Source organism: Mesoplodon bidens, assembly GCF_964165515.1.
Source record: "Mesoplodon bidens genome assembly, chromosome: 1".
Classification (NCBI taxonomy): domain Eukaryota; kingdom Metazoa; phylum Chordata; class Mammalia; order Artiodactyla; family Ziphiidae; genus Mesoplodon; species Mesoplodon bidens.
The window spans coordinates 180,702,798-180,724,155 of NC_138176.1; positions in this window are offsets into that span (position 1 = coordinate 180,702,798).

Sequence of the window (21,358 nt, forward strand, 5' to 3'; positions counted from 1 at the left end):
CTCAGGACTTCAGAATTTTCTTTTTTTTTTTTCAACTTTGTAGCATATAAAAGTACATGTGTGAGCTTCCAGTGCCAAGAAAAGTTTTCTTAAAGTTATTCCATTTCTACTTGGAATTCTGGCTTCATTTCGCACAGACTATGCCGAATGTCTTCTTATTCAGAACACAGAAATACATTATTATAGTCACTAATCTCTCTATTGATGTCTTAAATTCCTTGTTGACTCTCCTTGACACCCAAAGGGCACTTTCCATTCCTTTATTCCTTTTTAATCTTTTTCTATTTTTTAGAATACTAATTCCATGTTACCAACTTTCTAATATTTATCTTCTACAAATGGCTGGTGGAATAGATACTGGGTAACTCTCATTTTTAATAAATCTATAGGTCCACTGAACCCAAGAGGGTTCCTAGAAACCAGATTCCTCCAGATATAATGAACTGAAATACCACCTATGAAAAGTCTATTTTAAGTTACCCATAAAACTGCATAGCTCCCAATATCCAACTATGGACAAATGTTTTTTCATACATATAATGATGAACTAGTATGTTACTGTGCAAAATGATAATAACAAAGACTATGTGCGACTTCCCTGGTGGCGCAGTGGTTAAGAATCTGCCTGCCAATGCAGGGGACATGAGTTCGAACCCTGGTCCGGGAGGATACCACATGCCGTGGAGCAACTAAGCCCGTGCGCCACAACTACTGAGTCTGCGCTCTAGAGCCCGTGAGCAACAGCTACTGAGCCCATGTGCCTGGAGCCCGTTCTCCGCAACAAGAGAAGCCTCTGCAATGAGAATCCCACGCACTGCAATGAAGAGTAGCCCCCGCTCACCGCAACTAGAGAAAGCCCACGCACAGCAATGAAGACCCAATGCAGCCAAAATAAATAAATAAATTTATTTTAAAAAGTAAAATTAAAAATAAAAGACTATGTAACAACATGGGAAAATGTTTATGATTTAATATTAAGCAGACTGCAGCCTGAGGAAAATGGGAACATTAGAGAAAAATTAGAAGGTAATATGCAGTAATGAAAATAATTGTGGAAAAGGGTCTATAGTATATTTTTCTTTGGTTCCTTAATTTTTTCTGTAATGTCTGATTATTCTTCAATGTGCATGTGTTATTTTCAAAATTATAAAAAGGGGAGTAAAGGTAATTTTTAGTGAGAATCTTGTCTCCTAGCACCTTCCTCTTCTGTACTTTTCCCTGTCTTTTGGTTCTTCGTTGAGATGCTCAGCAACCTCCTCTGTCTCCCAAATGCCTCCCTCGGCCACTGCCCTGAACAAGGGAGCCCCCACTGGCTCACCCCTCACCACAGGCCTTTCCCATCTTCAAAATCTCATCAGCCTGTCTGAGTCCAATTTCCACTGGCCCTATTTACTGGTTGGGTGCTTTTTAACTGTCCATTTCCACTTGAACACTTTAATAACCTACGTGAGATTCAGTTCCCCAGTTGTAAAGGATGATCATATCTCTTCTTAGGATCACTGTTAGGATTAAAGAAAGTGATGCCTGTCACAGAGTTGCCCCCATTGCACAACACCAATAGCAGTATTCATAACAGCACTAAAAGTATTCCTCCCAAATGCATATATATGCATTTAAAGAAAGTTTTGGTCAAAAGGGCTTTCAAGCAAAAGGACAGACCCATGAAAAAGTTATTTGAGTTATTTGAACCAGAGCCAATGGTAAAGAGTGTTAAGTTTGGAAGGAGAGATTCAAAGACATGAAGGGATTGTACTTGATCCTCCAACTAGTTAATGGCAGAACAGAGACAAGAACCCCAATCTCTGGGGTTGCTGGGAGAGTGTGGTGCTCTCCACATTCGAACATCCCCATCAGTGCTCAGTGCTTGGATGACTTAATAGTCCAGCTGTCTGCTTAGAAGAAATCCCTTCTTTATTTTTCCTCATTAATATTTATCTCTGTCAGACAATCCCATGGCTCCATGGACCTCTGACCACCCACAAGAACAACTTCCTTTTTGCCTTTGGCTGGTAGCACATATGAACTGCTAATCCTTTCTTAAATCCCTAGGCAAACTTCTAATTCTCATGAGACACATATTTCCTCCAAAGAACTCATAAAGGGCCATCCCCTCTTTAGGGCTCTTTCCTGACTGTTGCTCACAAACAGTTCAACGTGAAAAATTACAACCACTCCTAACTTCATCCTCTTAGTTGCCTCTGTCTATCCTCTGGCCTTAATTTTAAGGTAAGACTACCATCTGGTTTTTTCCAACTTTTTGTAGCAAGATTAGGAGGGAAGGGGTGAGATTTATTGGACACCGAGAGGAAGGTTCCTATAACACCCACATAACGAGGTAATGTGGGAAAGCCAAAGCAAGCAGAGGGATTTAAAACCAGCTGGAATACAGCTGGGAAAGAAGTTAACACCCCTAGGCTTTCCATGAACTTTTCTACCATGAATCCTAAGCCAAAGGATCTTTCATGATCAGAAATTATTTGGAAACCTGGTTTCAAACTCACTGGAAAGATGATACAAGAAATGCCTAACAGGGAAGGTTTTACTTAGATTAATTGATTAATTAATGACCACATAGCAACTCAAGCTTACTTTGTGCATGTAAAGGTATGAGTAATACCCAAAACCACAAACTCGGGAGCAATAAAAGACCTTAGGTTGAAAGCTCTACATTCAAAATTATCCTGATTTTCCTCTAAGCAACTAGGGGGATGAAAATAAAGAAACCAACAGGAAAACTCATAAACCTGTGACTCTGGAAGGAGAGGCTCACCACTCTACTGAGAAGACAGGTACTGTCCCTGGGTCCAGTAGGAATTGCTTTCTATGATGTGCTGGGAAGTGAATCCAGATTAGAAATGTCCTTTTCAACTTGTGTCTGGACTCACCTACCTCTCCTGCTGGCTCACCCACACATTACCACTACCTTTACCCATGGTGAGCTCCATATGCCAAGCCACCTTGGAAGAGAATTATGCTTCTGATGGACCTACCCAGCCTCCAAACAGTTCTCCAACCAAAGATGAATACCCAGGGACTCAGCTGAACTCCCAAATTTTATTGACTTAGAGCCTGAAAAAAACAAAACAAAAAACCCCAGAGAACATACAGAATTATCAAAGTTCTTGGTCAATTATCTGGCTACAAGTTAGCAATTTCTTTCCTCTAGAATTCTAACTTTCTCCTTGCTATGGGTTGAATTGTCACCCCTCTCCCCCCCACCCCCCCACCCCCGCAAACTCATATGTTGAAGTTTTAACTCCCAATATGTTAGTATGTGACCTTATTTGGAAATAGGGTTGTTGCAGGTGCAGTTAGTTAGGTTAAGATGAGGTCATGCTGGAACAGGGCAGGCCTCTATTCCAATATGACTGGTACCCTTATAAAAAGGGGAAATTGAGACACAGAGACTGACAGAGGGAAGATGAGGTAAACACACACAAGGAATAGCCATCTGATAACAGATTGGAGCGATGCATCTGCAAGTCAAGGAATACCAAGGCTTGCTGGCAAACAACAGAAGCTAGAAGAGGCTAAGGATTCTCCATTATAGATTTAAGAGAGAATACGGCCCTGCTGACACCTTGGTACCAGGCTTCTAGCCTCTAGAACTGTAAGACAATCAATTTCTGTCGTTTTAAGCTACCCAGTTTGTAGTACTTTGTTATAGCAGACCCAGGAAACTAATACAGGGTTCTGTAACCAAAATGTGTTTAATGATCTATCAACTGATTAGTTAAACAAAGAATAGGAAAGTAGCTCACTTTGAAAAACATTTGTTACCCACTTCAGAGTCATCCACTGTCTCAATTTCTGGGAGGAATTCCAACAAAGACTCACCAAAACTTCTCAAATAACTATTAACTTTACCTTTTACTCTTACTTAGAGCCTCCTTGTTTACAGCACTAAAGTTAGATAAAACTAGGGCAAAACTGAAATACTGAAAAGAACATTTTACCTGGAGAAAGCTGAGTAGACACAGAACGGTTTTTCTGGTCATTTTGAGGGAGAGTCTCCCATTTTAAGAATGGGAAGGTGATGAGGAAACTAAGGCTCAGATGAAGCAGGGCCCTTATCTACTGTTAAACAACTAGGTCTCCCCCACCCCCTATCCCCCAAAAAACTAGGGCAAAACCAACCCTAATTATTAGAAATTAAATGGTTTAGTTTCCCCTCCCCACTGGCTATGTTAAGGTATAATTTTTTAAGACTAATATCATGACTCATACAAATATAAAGTTAACACACGTCAAAATTTTTATTAAACTGATTAATGAGGGCACCAATAATATGTAAAAAGATACTGCTTCAAAAGAGAATTCAAATAGACACTAAAATGGATTTGCTAATAGATGCATACAGTGAAATCAATCATATCTTCACTAGCCAAAATTTCTTTGCATTTGAACAGGAATCACCATCAGTTTTCTAGAATTAAGTGTTGTAAAAAGGCAATGTGTTGTTCAAAGGCAATGATTCCTGTTCTGAGTAAGAAATCCACAAATTTATGACCTAATTTCTGCCCTTTGGAAGCTTGGACACCAAGTATATGGGTGCCAGAAATAAGGAGCACTGGAAAGGAAGTTCAAAGACCCTTTAGCTTGTACATGAAGCAGGAGAAAACTGTAAGTATAGGATGGTAGGGACAGAGGACAGGGAACATAAGGACAAGAGTAAAGGGCCGGGTGAGGCTTTCTTGATTGTGTGCATTTGAGAGGGAAGTGATGAAGACAGAGACAGAAATGGAGAGGAGGAGGAAATAGGAGGGCAATTAATTCCTCAGTATCTTTCTATTCTCAGGCTTAACAGTCAACAAACAGCAATTCTACGTTGCTTCCCATGTGAGTACCTGGCACATAGTCAGAATTTAGCACAGAAGATACAGACGGACACGGATATATAAAGACACATGAGGATAGACAGGGAAGAAGTATAAGATCTTAAGGGAAAATATAGCTACTCCAAAAACACTTTTTCAAATTTGTGGGTGAACCCTGTTTCATGGACTGATAATTGTCAAACCTGGATACTTAGAAAGCAAGGTCAAAAGTTACCAGACAAGGCTTCCCTGGTGGCACAGTGGTTGAGAGTCTGCCTGCCGATGCAGGAGACACGGGTTCGTGCCCCAGTCTGGGAAGATCCCACATGCCGCGGAGCGGCTGAGCCCGTGAGCCACGGCCGCTGAGCCTGAGCGTCCGGAGCCTGTGCTCCGCAACAGGAGAGGCCACAACAGTGAGAGGCCCACGTACCGTAAAAAAAAAAAAAAAAAAAAAAAGTGGGACAAGGGGAACTCTTCTGGAGCCCTGAAGTCATCTGAGTGAGGCTGACTCAAGCTTCTCAGCTTGTCAAAACTCTTAAGATTTATGGAAGCTGCTTTTATTCCACAAGGACTTCTGTTTAATAGGTTGTGGGTGAACCCATTACACATGAATACCATGGCCTCATGATTCTTGTTTCCTTGTGAAAGTGTGTTTCCTGCACTGAATCATCCTGTAATTTGCTCCACAGGGTTTCCATCTGTTTAGATCAAGTGTGAAAAAGAACTGTCTGAATCACATACTTAATTTGGTTCAATGAAAACACATATGGCAATGTAGCAAAGACATGCCATAGACTTTGCATTCAGGTATACAGGGGAGAAATGCAGCTTCGTCTTATTTTGAAACTGATCTAATCTCCCATGCCATTTGAAGGCATCTGCATCTCTTCCTGTTTAACTATTTCTATCAGGTTAACTCTCTTTTGGGCAAGTTTTCTGCCTTTTTAGAATATTTCATCTTCCCCTCTCTCCTCTCCAATGTCTGAAAGTATAAGGGAAAACATGTGATTTTTAACCACTAGAGGAAAGCAGGCTTACATTCCTCACCTGTAGGTCTTTATGCTTTTTCTTGGTACCTGGGGTTGTGATGTAGCTGGATATGGTTTGGCCCCTGGGCATTTTATGATGACGTCTACTGAAATGTGGCTGGTCACTCCTAGTGAAGTCAGTGGACACAGCCATTGATTTGTTCTTAGCAAGTCCCCACATGTTGCTGCCTCTTTGTCCTGAGCCCAGTCTCCAGTCCTTTCATTGCCTTCATATCTTCTGCACTGTGGAACCAGGCACAATACCTCTGGTTCATTTCTCTAGACAACATTCTCCACTTGTGTTTCTTTCCTTCTCTCACCATGTTAGATGTGGCTCAAGCCGAAAGCAAAGCTTTGCATAAAGACCTGTACAAATAAACCAGACACTCTGTGATTCCCTCATACCTATCCAGATGGCTTTATGGGCATCCCTCAAGACTCAAACCCAAAGGAGAGGATAACAAGTTTACTAGCATCTGACCAACTTGCCCTACTTTCTCCTCTCTTCAAATATTTCATACTTTCATGAGCTCTAACACATATTATTTCATATTTTAACATTATATGTATCTTCATAGATATGTGCAAGAAATTCTCTGGGACAAATACCCAAGAATACGCTAGGCCACAGGGTGTAACAACAATGAACATGCCACTTCACAGACCCACAAGAGAACATAGTATTTATCACTACATATCCTGACCAACACTTTGCATGTGCATTTCTAATGTTTGTATTCTGATAGCTTTAACATGGTGCCTCAGTGTTTCTTTAATTTCTCTGATTACAGCATTTGAGGACTGACTTTATGAACTTGTTAGCCATTCAGACTTCCCTCTCTACATTGCCTTTACATATTGTCAACCCATTTTTTCCCCTGGGTTTCTTGGTTTTTTTGTTGGTGGTGGTGGTGCTGTTGACCTTTTTGTATGAATATTTTTCTATTAGATTTATAAGATTTAACTTTCACAATGATGTCTTTAACTCATGCAGAATTGCCTCTGTATACAGTGTAAAGTAGGGATCCAAATTTCTCTTCGAGTGAAAGTTTTCCCAATGCCACTAAAATGATCTGTTCTTTCATTTTCTAATATGTCACTTTATCTGTCAGCTGTGTAAGTCTCCCATATATACAGTTTAATTTCTGAGTCTTTATTCTATCCCACTGATCTATTTGTTCCATAACCAATTATGTGTTTTTTAAACCACATAATTGTCAGATGCCTTAATATCTCATATAATAAACTTTGTCTTTTCTCTTCTTTTTCAATTGTGGCTTACCTATTCATGGATTTTCATTTTCCCAAACAAATTTTAGAAGAGTTTTTCAAGTTCTTCAGAAAATATAGATGGAATTTTGACTGGAACTGAATTGCATTTATAGATTCATTTGAGGAAAATTGACATCTTTACTACATTAAATTGGCCTATCTATTTATTCAAAACTTTTCTTATGTCTTTAACAGAGTTTTAAATATTTCTCCACAAAGATATTGGCTTTCTTTTTTAGGTTCGTTCCTAGAAATTTATTCATTTTGATTGATATTATACATAGCATCTTATTTCAATTATATTTTCTAGTTGATAGTTGCTAGTATAGGAAAATATTATTGACTTTTACAAGTTGGTCTTGTCCCCAAAACTTTCCTAAGTTCTCTTTATAGTGTTAATAGTCTTCTGTTAACTCTGTTGGAATTTCTATGCATATGATCATTTCACCACCAAACTAACACTACATAACACTAACATTTAGCACTATGTTGATTGGCACATAGTAGGCATAGAGGAATATTCTCCCTTTTCCCTCAGCCCATACACTCAAAATCATTCATAATTGATAGTGAGAAATTTTTTAATTAAAATAAAAAAGAGCTAGTTGCCACAATGTGAAAAATTGTCTGCAATTCTTTTTCTGTTGCTTGGCTTAAGTTTTATTTTGTTTTGTTTTCAGATTTTGAACTATTTGAATTTATTTATTCCATTGCTATAACTTTAGTGGTTACCCTTATACTTTCCACATGCATAATTTGACTTAAAATCTAAAACAATTTATCTCGGGCTTCCCTGGTGGCGCAGTGGTTGAGAGTCCGCCTGCCGATGCAGGGGATACGGGTTCGTGCCCCGGTCTGGGAAGATCCCACATGCCACGGAGCGGCTGGGCCCGTGAGCCATGGCTGCTGAGCCTGCGCATCCGGAGCCTGCGCTCCGCAACGGGAGAGGCCACAACAGTGAGAGGCCCGCGTACCGCAAAAAAAAAAAAAAAAAAAAAAACAATTTATCTCTTCCTCCTGAATAATAAAAGGTTTTCAGAATTTTTCATTCCAATCATATGCTTTCTATTTTACACATTATTATTGTCTGGTATTTTATTTCCACTTGTGTTTTACCTTCAAAGTAGTCAGCATTACTTTTATTATTTTATAGAGTCAGTGATTATTTAGATATTCTTATATTTACCAATTTCTTTTTGTCACATCACTTCTTGCTTCTCATTCCTTCCTTCTACTCTCAACGTTTTAATTCCTTTAAAGTGTGTCCTTCTCTTATCTATCACAGAATGAAATTCAAACTCTGTGTCTTAGCACCAAGACCCTCTATTGTCTGCTCTTCCCTATCTCTCATTTCTTTTGCTTCTCCCAGGACAGGATGTTAATGCCACTGTTTGTAGATGACCACACCCCATGTTACCCATTTTCTTTATTTTTGAAACTGCTACCTGGCCAAATGCTCAGTACTGTTAACTACACTAGTAGTTGCAGTAGGTGAACTACACTCCATTTAGGCAGAGATTTTGTTTTGTTCATTGCTGTATTTCTAGTGCTTGGAACAGAACCTGGTATGTAGTAACTATGTGTTGAATAAATGATTAAAGGATTGAATCAATAAACGTAAATACAGGAAAAAAAAATAAAGTGTGTCCTTGAGTAATTTTTTTCAATGAGAATGAATAACTAGTAAATTCTTTCAAGATTATTGTTAAATGTCTTCATTTTACCTTTGCCCTTAAATCATAGTTTAGTTAGGTATACTAGATTGTCAACTGTTTTCTTGAAAAATATTTTCCTTTTCTCTTCTGTCCTCAATTGTTGCCACTGTGAAGTCTGTTGCAAATCTAACCTAATTATCTACCTTTGTAGATAATGCTTTTTCCTCCCTGTTGGTGTTTCAGGATTTCTTTTATGTTCTGTCTTTAGTGTTACGCAGTTTAATTATGATGTGTCCAAGTGTAGATTTAGTTATTTATTTACTTAGTCTTCCTTGGATCTAAGTTAACCACAAAATTCAAGGTTGAGCTGATTATTAACCTGCTCTGCAGAAGTCCAATTAAAACACTGACAGGGCTTCCCTGGTGATGCAGTGGTTGAGAGTCTACCTGCCGATGCAGGGGACACGGGTTCGTGCCCCAGTCCGGGAAGATCCCACATGCCGCTGAGCCCCGGGAGCCATGGCCGCTGAGCCTGAGCGTCCGGAGACTGTGCTCTGCAACGGGAGAGGCCACAGCAGTGAGAGGCCCGCGTACCGCAAAAAAAACCAACACTGACATATGAAGAGGTAGCCTAATGAATGTACTATCAAGTCGTTCCTGTCTGGAATATTGTCTATTTAGACCTCATTAGCTTTCCACACTGCAAAACTATGTGAATTAAGTTACATGCTGGTTACATGCTTTTGGATGTTATCAAGGTTCAACATTATCCGTATATATAATGTTTTTGTATTGTCTATAAATCATAGTTGAAAACAATATATATAAAACTAAGAGGTTAACAGTTCCAAACTTCTCTACCTCAACCCTCAGATATTAATCATTCTCTCCTTCCATCCTGGCTCTGAGAAACAGAAGAATCTCTCCCTTTCCAAGGTTCACCCACCTTTTCTTCCACTATCTCTCACATTTGGCTCAGTAATTATACCTTCACTCCAAGCTCATTTAAGTCTTTTCCATTCCACCCACTCATTTTTTTGCAGGTAAAGAAATTTCAAGTTTCACATTTTCTAAAAAATAAAAACTTTCCCTTATTCTTTCTTGTCCCTCCAGCTAATAACCTCTATTTGTCACCCTCACAGCCAAACTTCAAAAAGGAGGGAGAGCTCTCTTATACCCCCCCACCCCCCCACTTACCCATACAGACCAATTTCATCCTGGCTTTGCTGCAATTAAGCTTCTTCTAGCACCACTCACTGAAACCTCTCCAGGCAAAACTACTAATAACTTCCTGACCTCTAAAGCCAAAGGAGTTTTTTTTGTAACCAAGCCTATTTGGATGCTCTAAGGCTTTGGACATCTTTGCCTGATTTGTCATTATTGACTTTAGGATTATCACTCTCTCAGAATTCTTCTCTGGCTTTTCAGACGGCTCCTCCTTGGATTACTTTTCATACTGTACCACTATTCCTCTACTCCCCTTTAAATGGAGGAGAACTAAGGGGGTATTCCTGGTCCTCTTCTCATACCCATTTCCATGTCTTCAGCTAGTACTTATAAAGTAAAGACTCTGAAATATCTCTCTCTAACCCTTGCCTCCATCTTGAGCACAGACCTAACTTCCAGTAGCATGTTTGACATCTTCAGCTGACTGCCCGACAGCACCTCAAACTCACTGTGTCCAAGTCCTTTTCTTTTTCTTTCAAACTTTCTCTTTCTCTTATATTCCCTATTTTGATAAGTACCACTGTCATTCACTATTCACATTTAAAACAGAGTAATTCTCTAGTCTGGTGCTATCCAGAACGTTGTGTGATGATGGAAATACTCTGTGTCTATGCTGTCCAATATGGTAGTACTAACCACTTGTAGCTACAGAGCACTTGAAATGTGGCTAGTATGACTGAGGAAATGAATTTTTACTGCATTTAATGTTGATTAATTTAAATAGCCACGTGTGGCTGTCCTATTGGAAAGCACAGCTCTAGCCCTTCATCTCACCTAAATTACTTTTGCCATCAGGACACATAGATTCTATCCCTTAAATTTATCTTGAAAAGATCCTTCTCAAAGCAATCCCTCTTTTCTATCTCCACTGCTACCATTTGAAAACACCAACCTGATTATGTCTTTTCCCTGTCCCAAATGTCTTCACTAACCTCACATTTTTATTTTATTTTATTTTTTTTTTGCGCGGTACATGGACCTCTCACTGTTGTGGCCTCTCCCGTTGCAGAGCACAGGCTCCGGACGCGCAGGCTCAGCGGCCATGGCTCACGGGCCCAGCCGCTCTGCGGCATGTGGGATCTGCCCGGACCAGGGCACGAACCTGTGTCCCCTGCATCGGCAGGCGGACTCTCAACCACTGCGCCACCAGGGAAGCCCAAACTCACATTTTATATTTTATATAAGATAATATCTGAACTTCTAGTTGTAGCCTATAAAGACTTCCACGATCTGGTCCCCCAGCCACTCTCATCCACACCACTCTCCCAGCACCCTCTATAACAAGCATACTCAGCTCTTTGCTCTTTCCCTACATGCCCAGTAATACTTCCAAGCTTGTTTACACTCTGTACTTCTACGTAGTTTATACTCTCTCTCTCTCTCAGTTCCATGGATTTTTACCTCAACTAAAGGGACCAGATCAAATGCCACCTCCTTCCTATATTTGTTTGTATATGTTTCTTTTTCCTCCAGAGTAAGAACAATGTTCTATGGAACATTTTCACTCTCATATGTGAATGAGTGAGTGAATAATAAAATTTCAAACAATTCCTTCTATAATTAAAGGCCAAAAGTGTATCACCTGAAAAACTTGAGTGCTTCCTTTTTTCAGATAGCTGAAGTTTTTTCTTTATCTCTATAAGCTTTTTCTTATCTCTATAAGTCATCTATTTTCATATGTATGAAAACAGAGCTTTCTTTATTTTTCCTAACTGAATTTAGGCAAATAACATCAAATCTCTAGATTTATCACTTATTATCCCTGTAACACAATCCCTCTAAGTCCCAACTTTCCCATCTGAAAAATGGGGATAATTGTGTGGAAGCAGGAAATGGTGGAAAAGGGAAAGAAAGAGAGAGAGAGAGAAGGAGGGAGGGAAGAAAGAAGGAAGGAAGGAAGGAAGAGAGAGAGAGGGGAGGGAGGGAAGAAGGAAGCATGCAGTAAATCCTCAGGTGGAGGTACTGATACTTTTCCAGGCCTCTGCAGGTGATCACGGGAATATACAGACGCCAATGATACTATTGATTTACAGTGAAGTTTCACCAGATCTAAGAAGCATCCCACTTTTTAATTACCTCTGTGAAGAAAGGTGAGTTGTAGGTCAATTCCCAGATAACCCTGGGTGTTCGATCAGAACTTGGGTCTGAGACATACTTGAAAACCGATTCCCCAATCTATGCCTGACTACACTTTTACATGGATGGTTCTAATTCTGAATTTGGTCTGCAGACCCTAAATATAAATTCATTTTTCTACAATAGTAGTCTATAACTGATAGGATTTTCATGAGGATTCAATGAGATCTTAATGTGCTAATCCTTTCAAAGTGTTTAGCACAGCGACTCACCCACAATAAGGGCTCAAACATAATAGTTATGATTATTATTTATGGGATTCAATAATTTCACGTTCTGAAACTGCAATAATTTTGAGTGCCAAATCATAAATTTCTTCTGCTCAAGTGTTGGGAAGTCAGACTGGAAAGGAACTAGTAGCTAAAATATGTATACGCACAACACTTATCAATGTTGTATTTTTGTTTGTGTGATTATTTGATTCATATCTGTCTCCCTCACTAGACTGTATTCTCCAATTACAATTGAGCCTTGTCAATTTTTGGTTGTCCTTGGATCCTCAGCACTTAACAAAGTGCCTGGCACATGGGAAGCACTTGATAAATATTTGCTGAAATAAGTTGTTCACTTATTTGGAAACATTCCAGGTACTATGCTAGAAATTTGGGAGACAAAATGTCTCAGAGAAAGTCTTCTGCCATCAATGAACTCTAATGTAGTCAACAAGTCCCTAAATCAAACCAATGTTCATAATGGAGCAAAGTACATGTTATGAGAATTGTTCACATGGCGTGCTGTGGGAAAATATAAGAGGAGCATTTAACCAGTCAGGAGATGGGGAGTTAGGAAAAGGTTTCAAGAGGATGTGACAGTTGAGATAATCTCATAATATTCAAGAAAAAGTCAAAGAGCAGTCCAAGGAGAGCAAGAAGTGAGAAAGAGGAAAGGCAAGTTTTTCTGTTTAATTGGAGAAGGATCTGCAAGAAAAGAGTGGCAAGAAACAAGATGGAGAAGTAGGGAGAAATGACAACATGTGTTGTGAACCATGTTAAGGATTTTCAATTTAATTATGAGGGCAATCTGGAGACACTGGAGGATTTGAAACAGAGAGAGACAGTAACTTGAAAAATGAGTGGACTCGGCTAGGTCTCTAAAGTGTCTTCCGGTTGTAGAAATCTGTGATTCAGAAATTTTGAATGCTAAATTTAATACTCAAATACAGTAACTGTATGTATTAGAATAGACTAAACTTCTGTAACAAGCAGACTCAAAATGTACGGACAGCAGAGGTTCATTACATGCTCAGATGGCAGCCGAGGGCAGGTGCTTTGAGTACCTTGTGGAGGAAAGATAGGATCTGCTCCTAACAGTCATTCTAGGCTAACAAAACTCTGCCATATTCAATGCATGGCTTCCAAGCTCACGCTGGTCTTCACATCACCATTTCCTCCTTTGTGAATGGGTTATGGCATGAGAAGCACCCTACAGGAGGCTTTATGAGTCAGGTCTGGAACTGGCACAGATCACTTCCATTCAGGAGGACTCACTGGCTAGAACCAGATCACATGGCCACTCTAACTGCAAAGAAGGCTGGGAATTGTAGTCTAGCTGTTTGCTAAGGCAGTCCTCACCACACTATTCTAGCTTAGAATTTGGGGTACATTTGTGTTCCCTTTCCCCTAGATGGTTTTATTTTCTATTTTAATCATCTTAGAGTTTGTGTATTTCATTATAAGATAGCACAAATTTATTTTAAAAATGCATAGTGAAAATTATAAATAAAGCAAAAATCATATAATTGGTGAATGTCAACAAGACTGTATGGTATTTTACAGTTCATAAAGGCCTTTCACACTCTTTAGTTTGCTTTTTTAAAGCAACCCTTTGATATAAGCAGGAAACATTACCACCATTGTTTAAAATATAAGCATGACTCAGAGAGATAAATGACTTACCTGAAGTTGTCCAATTTCACTCATTCTAAAAGTTATTTACATGTAGGAAATATTTAATTATCCTTGAAATCCATCTAAAAATGTAAAAGTATTTTTTTCAAATATTTTTAAGAACTATCAAAACTAAAGGACATATTCATCCAGAGCTCATGTTGAGGTCTATTTTGAAACACTTAGATTCACATAAATCAGCAAAGCTCACCTCAACCACATATACAGAAAGGACATAGAAACATAACCACTTGTAACAATAGTGCAAACAGACTCCATCTGTGAGCTAGCTATCTTCACGCTATAGAAGAAAAAAGTTTGCAAAAGAGACAGAGAAGGCCCTTGAAGCATAGATTCTGGCACTTACTTTGTTAAAGGTTTTAGATGGTATGTATAAGTTTCCTAGGGCTGCCATAAAAAAGTACCACAAAATGAATGGCTAAAAAAACATAAATTTATTGTCCCGCAGTTCTGGAGGCTAGAAGTTTGAGATCAAGGTGTCAGCAGGACCACACGCCCTCCAAAGGTGCTAGAGAAGGATCTGTTCCAGGCCTCTCTCCTAACTTCTGCTAGTTCTTTGGCTTTTAGTAGCATAACTCCAATTTTCACAGAACTGTGAGACCATAAATTTCTCATTTGCGCACTTTTGGCTTGGATTTAGTCAATGAGACAAAGGCTTACATATTAAGGAATTAACAACCTACAAGAAAATGAAGAGAGCTTTCCTAAGCCCAAGAAAGAGTTGGAAAATGAGGCAACAGAAAGAAGCCAACAAAAAATTCCCAATGCTCAGGTCATGTAAGGTTTGCCCTTCAGAACATTTTACCAGCATTTGGCCTGCTGTCCCCCACCAAGCCTCCTCTGGAAAGTGAACAATGTGTCAACCTCCCACATCTATGTAAGTTTCCCACTTGTCTCCCCTGAGCAATTTTCTTCCCATGAAGTCATGTACAGCTCCTATCCTTATTCCAAATGACTTTTCAATCCTTCTGACACCTAGCTTTTATGTATTTAAAGGATGGGCGCATGAAAACTAAACCAAACAAAAGATACAGTACAAAGACCTCAGCTGTTCTACAGAAAAACACTTTTGCAGTTCTTCTTTCCTTTTCCCAGTCCAACCCAACTTTCCCACCCAACCTTTTCTAATACCACCTCCCCCCCCCAAAAAAAGGAGAATAGACAGTAAAACATCTTCACTATTCACCAGTGGACTGGGAAGGTATTCTTCCTTTAAAGCTCATGCCCAGTGCCTGGCACACTGAACACTCTGTTGTTTCATTTTTCTGACTGCCTTAATCACACTTGCCAGGCTAACCTCTTTGGACTGAAAGACTTAACAATTAGGGGAGATGGGGGTTGAAGAACAGGAGGAAGAGGAAGAGGAGAAGGAGTTGAGAAAGGGGGAAGGAGGGGGAGAAGGAGAAACAAAAAACCAAAAAGAAACAAAAATCTTTTTCAAAGAAGAACACCAGCTTCAGAGAAAACATCTGACAGGACTTGCACCTTAAACTTCCACGCACTTACTCACCGCTCCAGGATTCTTTTCCCCAAATTTAACCTGAGATGGAATCACCTCTAGTCCAGACTGAGGCAAGTTTGGCAGCTTCAAGGGTTGAATGGTGAAAATTTAGTAACAATCTGCTTTTCTCTGCAAATTGCTAAGGCAACGGTGTTCTTTAGCCAATTCAAAAATCAAGTGATGCCCAAATAAACTACAGCACATTCTTGTCTAGGCCTTTTACCCAGTAGCCAAAGCAAGGTGCGGCCAGAGGCTGCTGGTCTTGCCTGAGTCTCTTGCTGAAACAGTCGTACCATGAGATTGGCATTCTGGGGTGGTTTCTTCTAGAAAGGGATGGGAGTTGGGGCAAAAAATTGTATGGTTATAGGGTAAAGGGAAGAGGAGGAAGACAAAAAGAAAGTAACTGTTTGTACAACGTGGTGCTCCCATGAATGTGGTCACAACAGAGGTCAAATTGGGCATCAGATTTACAGGATTATCATACCCAGATGAGAACAGGCTGAATTCATTATTAATCTGCAAAGAAGATCTTCCCTGTGATGTTTATTTCAATTCTCTTCCTACTCCCTCCCTTTGGTTGAATGGTACCATGAATAAATTGTATTAACCCCAAACCAGGGTATAATTAGCCTCTCTCTCAGCTTCCACAGTCTATCACAAGTCTTGTCAATGAGAGCTCCTAGATAGGTATCTTTCAGACACATCTGTTTTTCTGCATAGCCACTGCCACTAGTATAGCTCAAGTCATCACCATCTTCTCTGCCTGGATTAATACGGCAATGGATTCTTATCTCTCCCTCTCCCCCCACACATACTCTTCTCTTTCCAGTCTATCCTGTAATCAGGATGATCTTTCTTAAATGCAAACACAAACATATCACTCCACTGCTTAAAACTCTACATGGCTCCCTGCTTTTATACTAAAGTTCGAACTTTCATCATGACTTTCAAGACCCTGCCTCCATGGCTTCTGCCCTACTCTCTAGCTTCTCCTCTTTTTCCTCCAAGTGCTCTATGCTCCATCCATACCAAACCCCTTGAGGTTCCTCTAATGCACCCTGTTTCTCCCCTGTGCCCCTCCTCGCCTCCCACCCACCCTTTAAGTTCTCTTCTGGCCTCTTGAGATCTTCCCATCTTCCCCTCCTTCTTCTCCTTCCCCACTCCTCCTCCTCTTCCTCCTTCTCCTCTTCTTTCTCCTCCTCTTCCTTCTTATTTTCATCATTTGCTAACTCCTACTTACCCTATAGTCTTCAATTGTGATTTCACTTCATCTGTAAAAACTTATTTGCCCCTGTGCCTTGCAAATCTGTGTTAAGTGCTCTTCCCATAAGCTTTCTCAGAACTGTCATTTTCTCCTTTGATAGAGTATAACATTCTATATTATAATTGCTTGGTCACTCATCTCTCTCCTATCCTCCCCACCTGCCCCCCAACCCAGGACTACATATCCCAAGATCAAGGAGCATGTCTCTTTTGCTCACCATGACCCTAGCACCACACAGAGAGCACATTATAAGTGATTCAATCAGTCAGTCAATTAAAATATTCCATGCTGCAGTGGTGGAGGTAAGAAAAGTCTTTGGCTCATGCATTGTTTCCCAAGTCTTCCTATTTAATCTTTGTGGTTATACTTCAGCAAAAGGCAAATTCATTGCCTTTCCTGCCTTTCACTGCATAAAAAGCAACTGTGGGATAAAAGATGAACACCACCAACAAAAACACTTCCCTACACAGTTGTTAGAAGACTCAGATAATTTTTTAACAAGTTATGGAGGCTTGATCCTTGCTTTAGACTCTTCTCAAGCTTAAATTGTTAGTGATATCAGATCACAGTTGGTTGGACCAGAATTCCTGAATCCTCAAATTCCTTCCATAACCACAGCCATCCCTAGAGGTTCAGGACCAACTTACCCATTAGACCCAGTAGTAACCCCGTGCCTAGGGTCCACAATAGGTTTAGAAGCTCATGAAAATGTTTTAACTTATTTTAGAAGCAGAAGGAAAATAAACTTATAGGTCAAAAAATATTTTAAAATTTAATATTTATCTTTATACCAACATAAAACATAATTTTCAATACTTTTTATGGAGGAAGGGGTAAATTAAATCAACAGTGCCAAACGCCCATGAAAATCATAACTTTAGTCCTGCTAAGTGCCTGGAAAATTATATGTGCACAGAAGACAAGGTTAAGGAATCAAAATCATCTCACTATCTTGGAGCCTTGATGGAGCCCTTAGTCTTGGTGAGAAGGTTGAATCCTATGGAAGATTCAAGGGTTGCTCCTGTGTGTCTGACCTGTATGATGAGCCAACTGAGGTTTCTCTCACCCTTTTTCTTAGGTTTTTACAGGGACTATAGGCAATCCACCAAAGGAAACTAGAATATGTTGCCCCCAAATATGCCTCTTTAACACAAAAATTCTTTTTTCAAAATGTGAAAAGTATTTAGCAAGAATAAAATACACCTAAGGGCAACATTAAAAACAAAGTAAACTAAATTCACAGAAAATATGGGCAAGCCTGTCTTTTTTTTAATAATTTTTTTTGAATTTTATTTATTTTTTTATATAGCAGGTTCTTACTAGTTATCCACTTTATACATATTAGTGTATATATGTCAATCCCCATCTCCCAATTTATCACACCACCACCACCACCCCTGTCACTTCCCCCCCTAGTGTCCATACGTTTGTTCTCTACATCTGTGTCTCTATTTCTGCCCTGCAAACTGGTTCATCTGTACCATTTCCTAGGTTCCACATATATGCGTTAATATATGATATGTGTTTTTCTCTTTCTGACTTACTTCACTCTGTATGACAGTCTCTAGATCCATCCACATCTCTACAAATGACCCAATTTCATTCCTTTTTATGGCTGAGTTATATTCCATTGTATATATGTACCACATATTCTTTATCCATTCATCTGTCAATGGGCATTTAGGTTGCTTCTATGACCTGGCTATTGTAAATAGTGCTGCAATGAACATTGGGGTGCATGTGTCTTTTTGAGTTATGGTTTTCTCTGGGTATATGATGGGCAAGCCTGTCTTGACTCCCTCTTGACCCTTCTAGGCAAATGAGAACTTCCTGGGTAATTTACACAGGTCACAGGTAATTTACACAAGCCAATTTACACAGGTCACAATTTCCCAGTCCAGTGCTTTTTCTGGGCTATGATGGAAGAGATAATGTAGATATGCAACCACATGATTTACTACCTACCCTGCCTTCAACCAGAGTCAGGAAAGAAATATTGCTATGTGCAGTGCTATACCCAGAAGCTTTCAAGCTCAGGGATACTTAATTTTTTTTTTAATTGAAGTCCTTTCCCTTTCATGACCTCATCTTTTGCCTTTAGCAAACTCCTCCCCTAACTTTCCCAGAAGTAGGAGTTGACTTGAACACATATTTCTCTATCTCCAATTCTTACTTCACTCACTGTATGATATTGCTAGCATAGGAAGGGGGCCCTGTTGCCAGGGCAACCAGTAGTGCATAAGTTCAGTCTCAGTTGGATCCTCTATTCTAACTGATCAAATTCCAACTATGCTCTTGACTCATCTCAATTTTATAGACATAAGAAGGTAAAATATTTCATAATTCCTCTGACATATGTTTTATCTATATCTTCATAAGATCCTGCTGACCTGTCTCTTCTCCTGAATTCATTAATTTAACTCATTTATTTCTACTAGCCAGAGATGATATTCAAAGTATTTAAAGCAGACATGTCATGAAAAATACATCAGAATGGAGGTATTCACCAAATCAGAATGTATACTAGCTGTAAACAGGAGCTGAACCAGAGTATACTAGCCACCAACTGGTCCAGTCTATAACTAAACTTGATACCTTTCCTTCCTGCTATCAAATAGACTTCTCCTCTGACCAGTTACTGTATACTTAATGTCCTAATTGCCCACCATCACATACAACTGAATAAGAATTTGATGTGAAATTCATCTGTGCCTTTTATGTCAATTCATAGTTATGATAATTTAAAAAAATTAGTTTAGATATTCCCTTCATAGGAAGAAAGATATTGTGTTAGAAGGTGGAGAAGGATGTTAAAGGCACTGTATTTAGGAAGGAGAAGTAGGATATCAGAAAGTACATAATCACTTCCTAATTGAGATAGGAGTGGTCCCATATAGCAGTCAGCAGTGTTGTTCCTGAAACGCTCTGGTTCCCCCTTCCAGGTATGTGGTACAATTGCACTTCTCAGACCCATTCTGCTTGGGTAGGGCCAAGTAACTAGTTCTAACCAAAGAGTTGTGGGCAGACATGATGTATGTCACTTCCAGGAAGAATGCTGAATTACTGCTGAGACCCCAAACAGAAACTAGCAATCTTCCACATTCTAGCTGCTATTTCAACTTTGATCCCAGAGGGAGGGTGACTTGCATTAGAGACCTCCAGCTGACTCACAATGAAAATGTAGTGTGAGTAAAAAATAACCTTTGTAGTCTTAGGCCACTGAAATTTTTGGCTTTGCTTGTTACTGAGACATACTTTAAGCTATCCTGACTGATATATCTTAGTTTTAAGATCTTATCATTAGAGGCTCCTGTTTAGTGCCGTCATTCTGAGATACCTACTTCAATAGTTTTTAACGTCCATAAACTCCTTCATATTGTAAACAAAATTTAAGAAGCTCGTGAAGAACATCCAGGGTGTTCATTAAATTCTCCAGAACGTGTGTGTGTGTTGTTTAAGAAACCTTTCCCTACATCAAGATCATAAACTTATTAAATGGAAAATGAGGAGTGCTAAGTTCCAGCTGAGCGTGGTACTTCACTGGTTTGGAAGTCTCAGATACGTAAGCAAATCTAAATTTCATAAACAAAGCAGTGAACTTTTAAATGTGAGTCATGATGTCTATAAATTGGCAAAGAAATTAAGAAGGCATTTTAATGATTCTTTCAATATTCAAGCTTTGAATGAAAACGAAGAATGACCATGAAATAGCTGTAATTCTTCAACATAGTACAAAACAGCAAATACAAATAATAGCTAATTAAAGTAGTGCTAATGATTATGGTTATCCTGCCTTTCATTTGCTAATGATATTTCACATTTCAAAAAAATTATTTTGAGTCCTAAAATATTTGTGTACTAAAGCATTCTTTTTCTTGGGCTGAAGGAAGCAATTTAATGTTGACAGAAATTGGTTTGAGAAGAGTATGCAATTTAAATTAGTGACTCTGAAAAGTAATGGTTGGTTGTTTTCTAAGAGAGCTGACACAAAGGAGAAAGGCCTGAGTGTTAAAACTAAAAACATATTTGGGACCAAAAAAAAAAAGGGATCATAAACTTATTCTCCTATGCTATCTTCTAGGAATTTTATAAATTGCTTAAACTTTTTATATGCAATGATGATCAAACTCAGATACATCTTATTCCACTCTCAAGGTTTCTATGTGAAACAGTATGAAGCTGGCAAATCTGTGTGAAGACTCTTCAATAAACACAAATTTTCTCCTCAGATGGACCCAGTGCTTGAAATCAGAAGCACATCACTCCATGAGTTCACACACATTACTACCTGGCCATTACCCTGAGGTGACCTGGGCAACCTGGACAACAACCTCTCCAGGCCATGGGCCTGGGGCAAGATCTAAAAACACCCTCCGAACCTAACTGGAAAATACAGAATACTCTGTCATAGCATGTGAAGTGTACCACCCTTCAATCACAGCAGGGCAGTGGGTGTAAACTATAAAATATAAGCTTCCTCGTATTTTCAAACATGTAAGGGAGTCATTGCGTACATGGAGAAAGCTTTCATCTGGGGAAGTTTATTAAAAT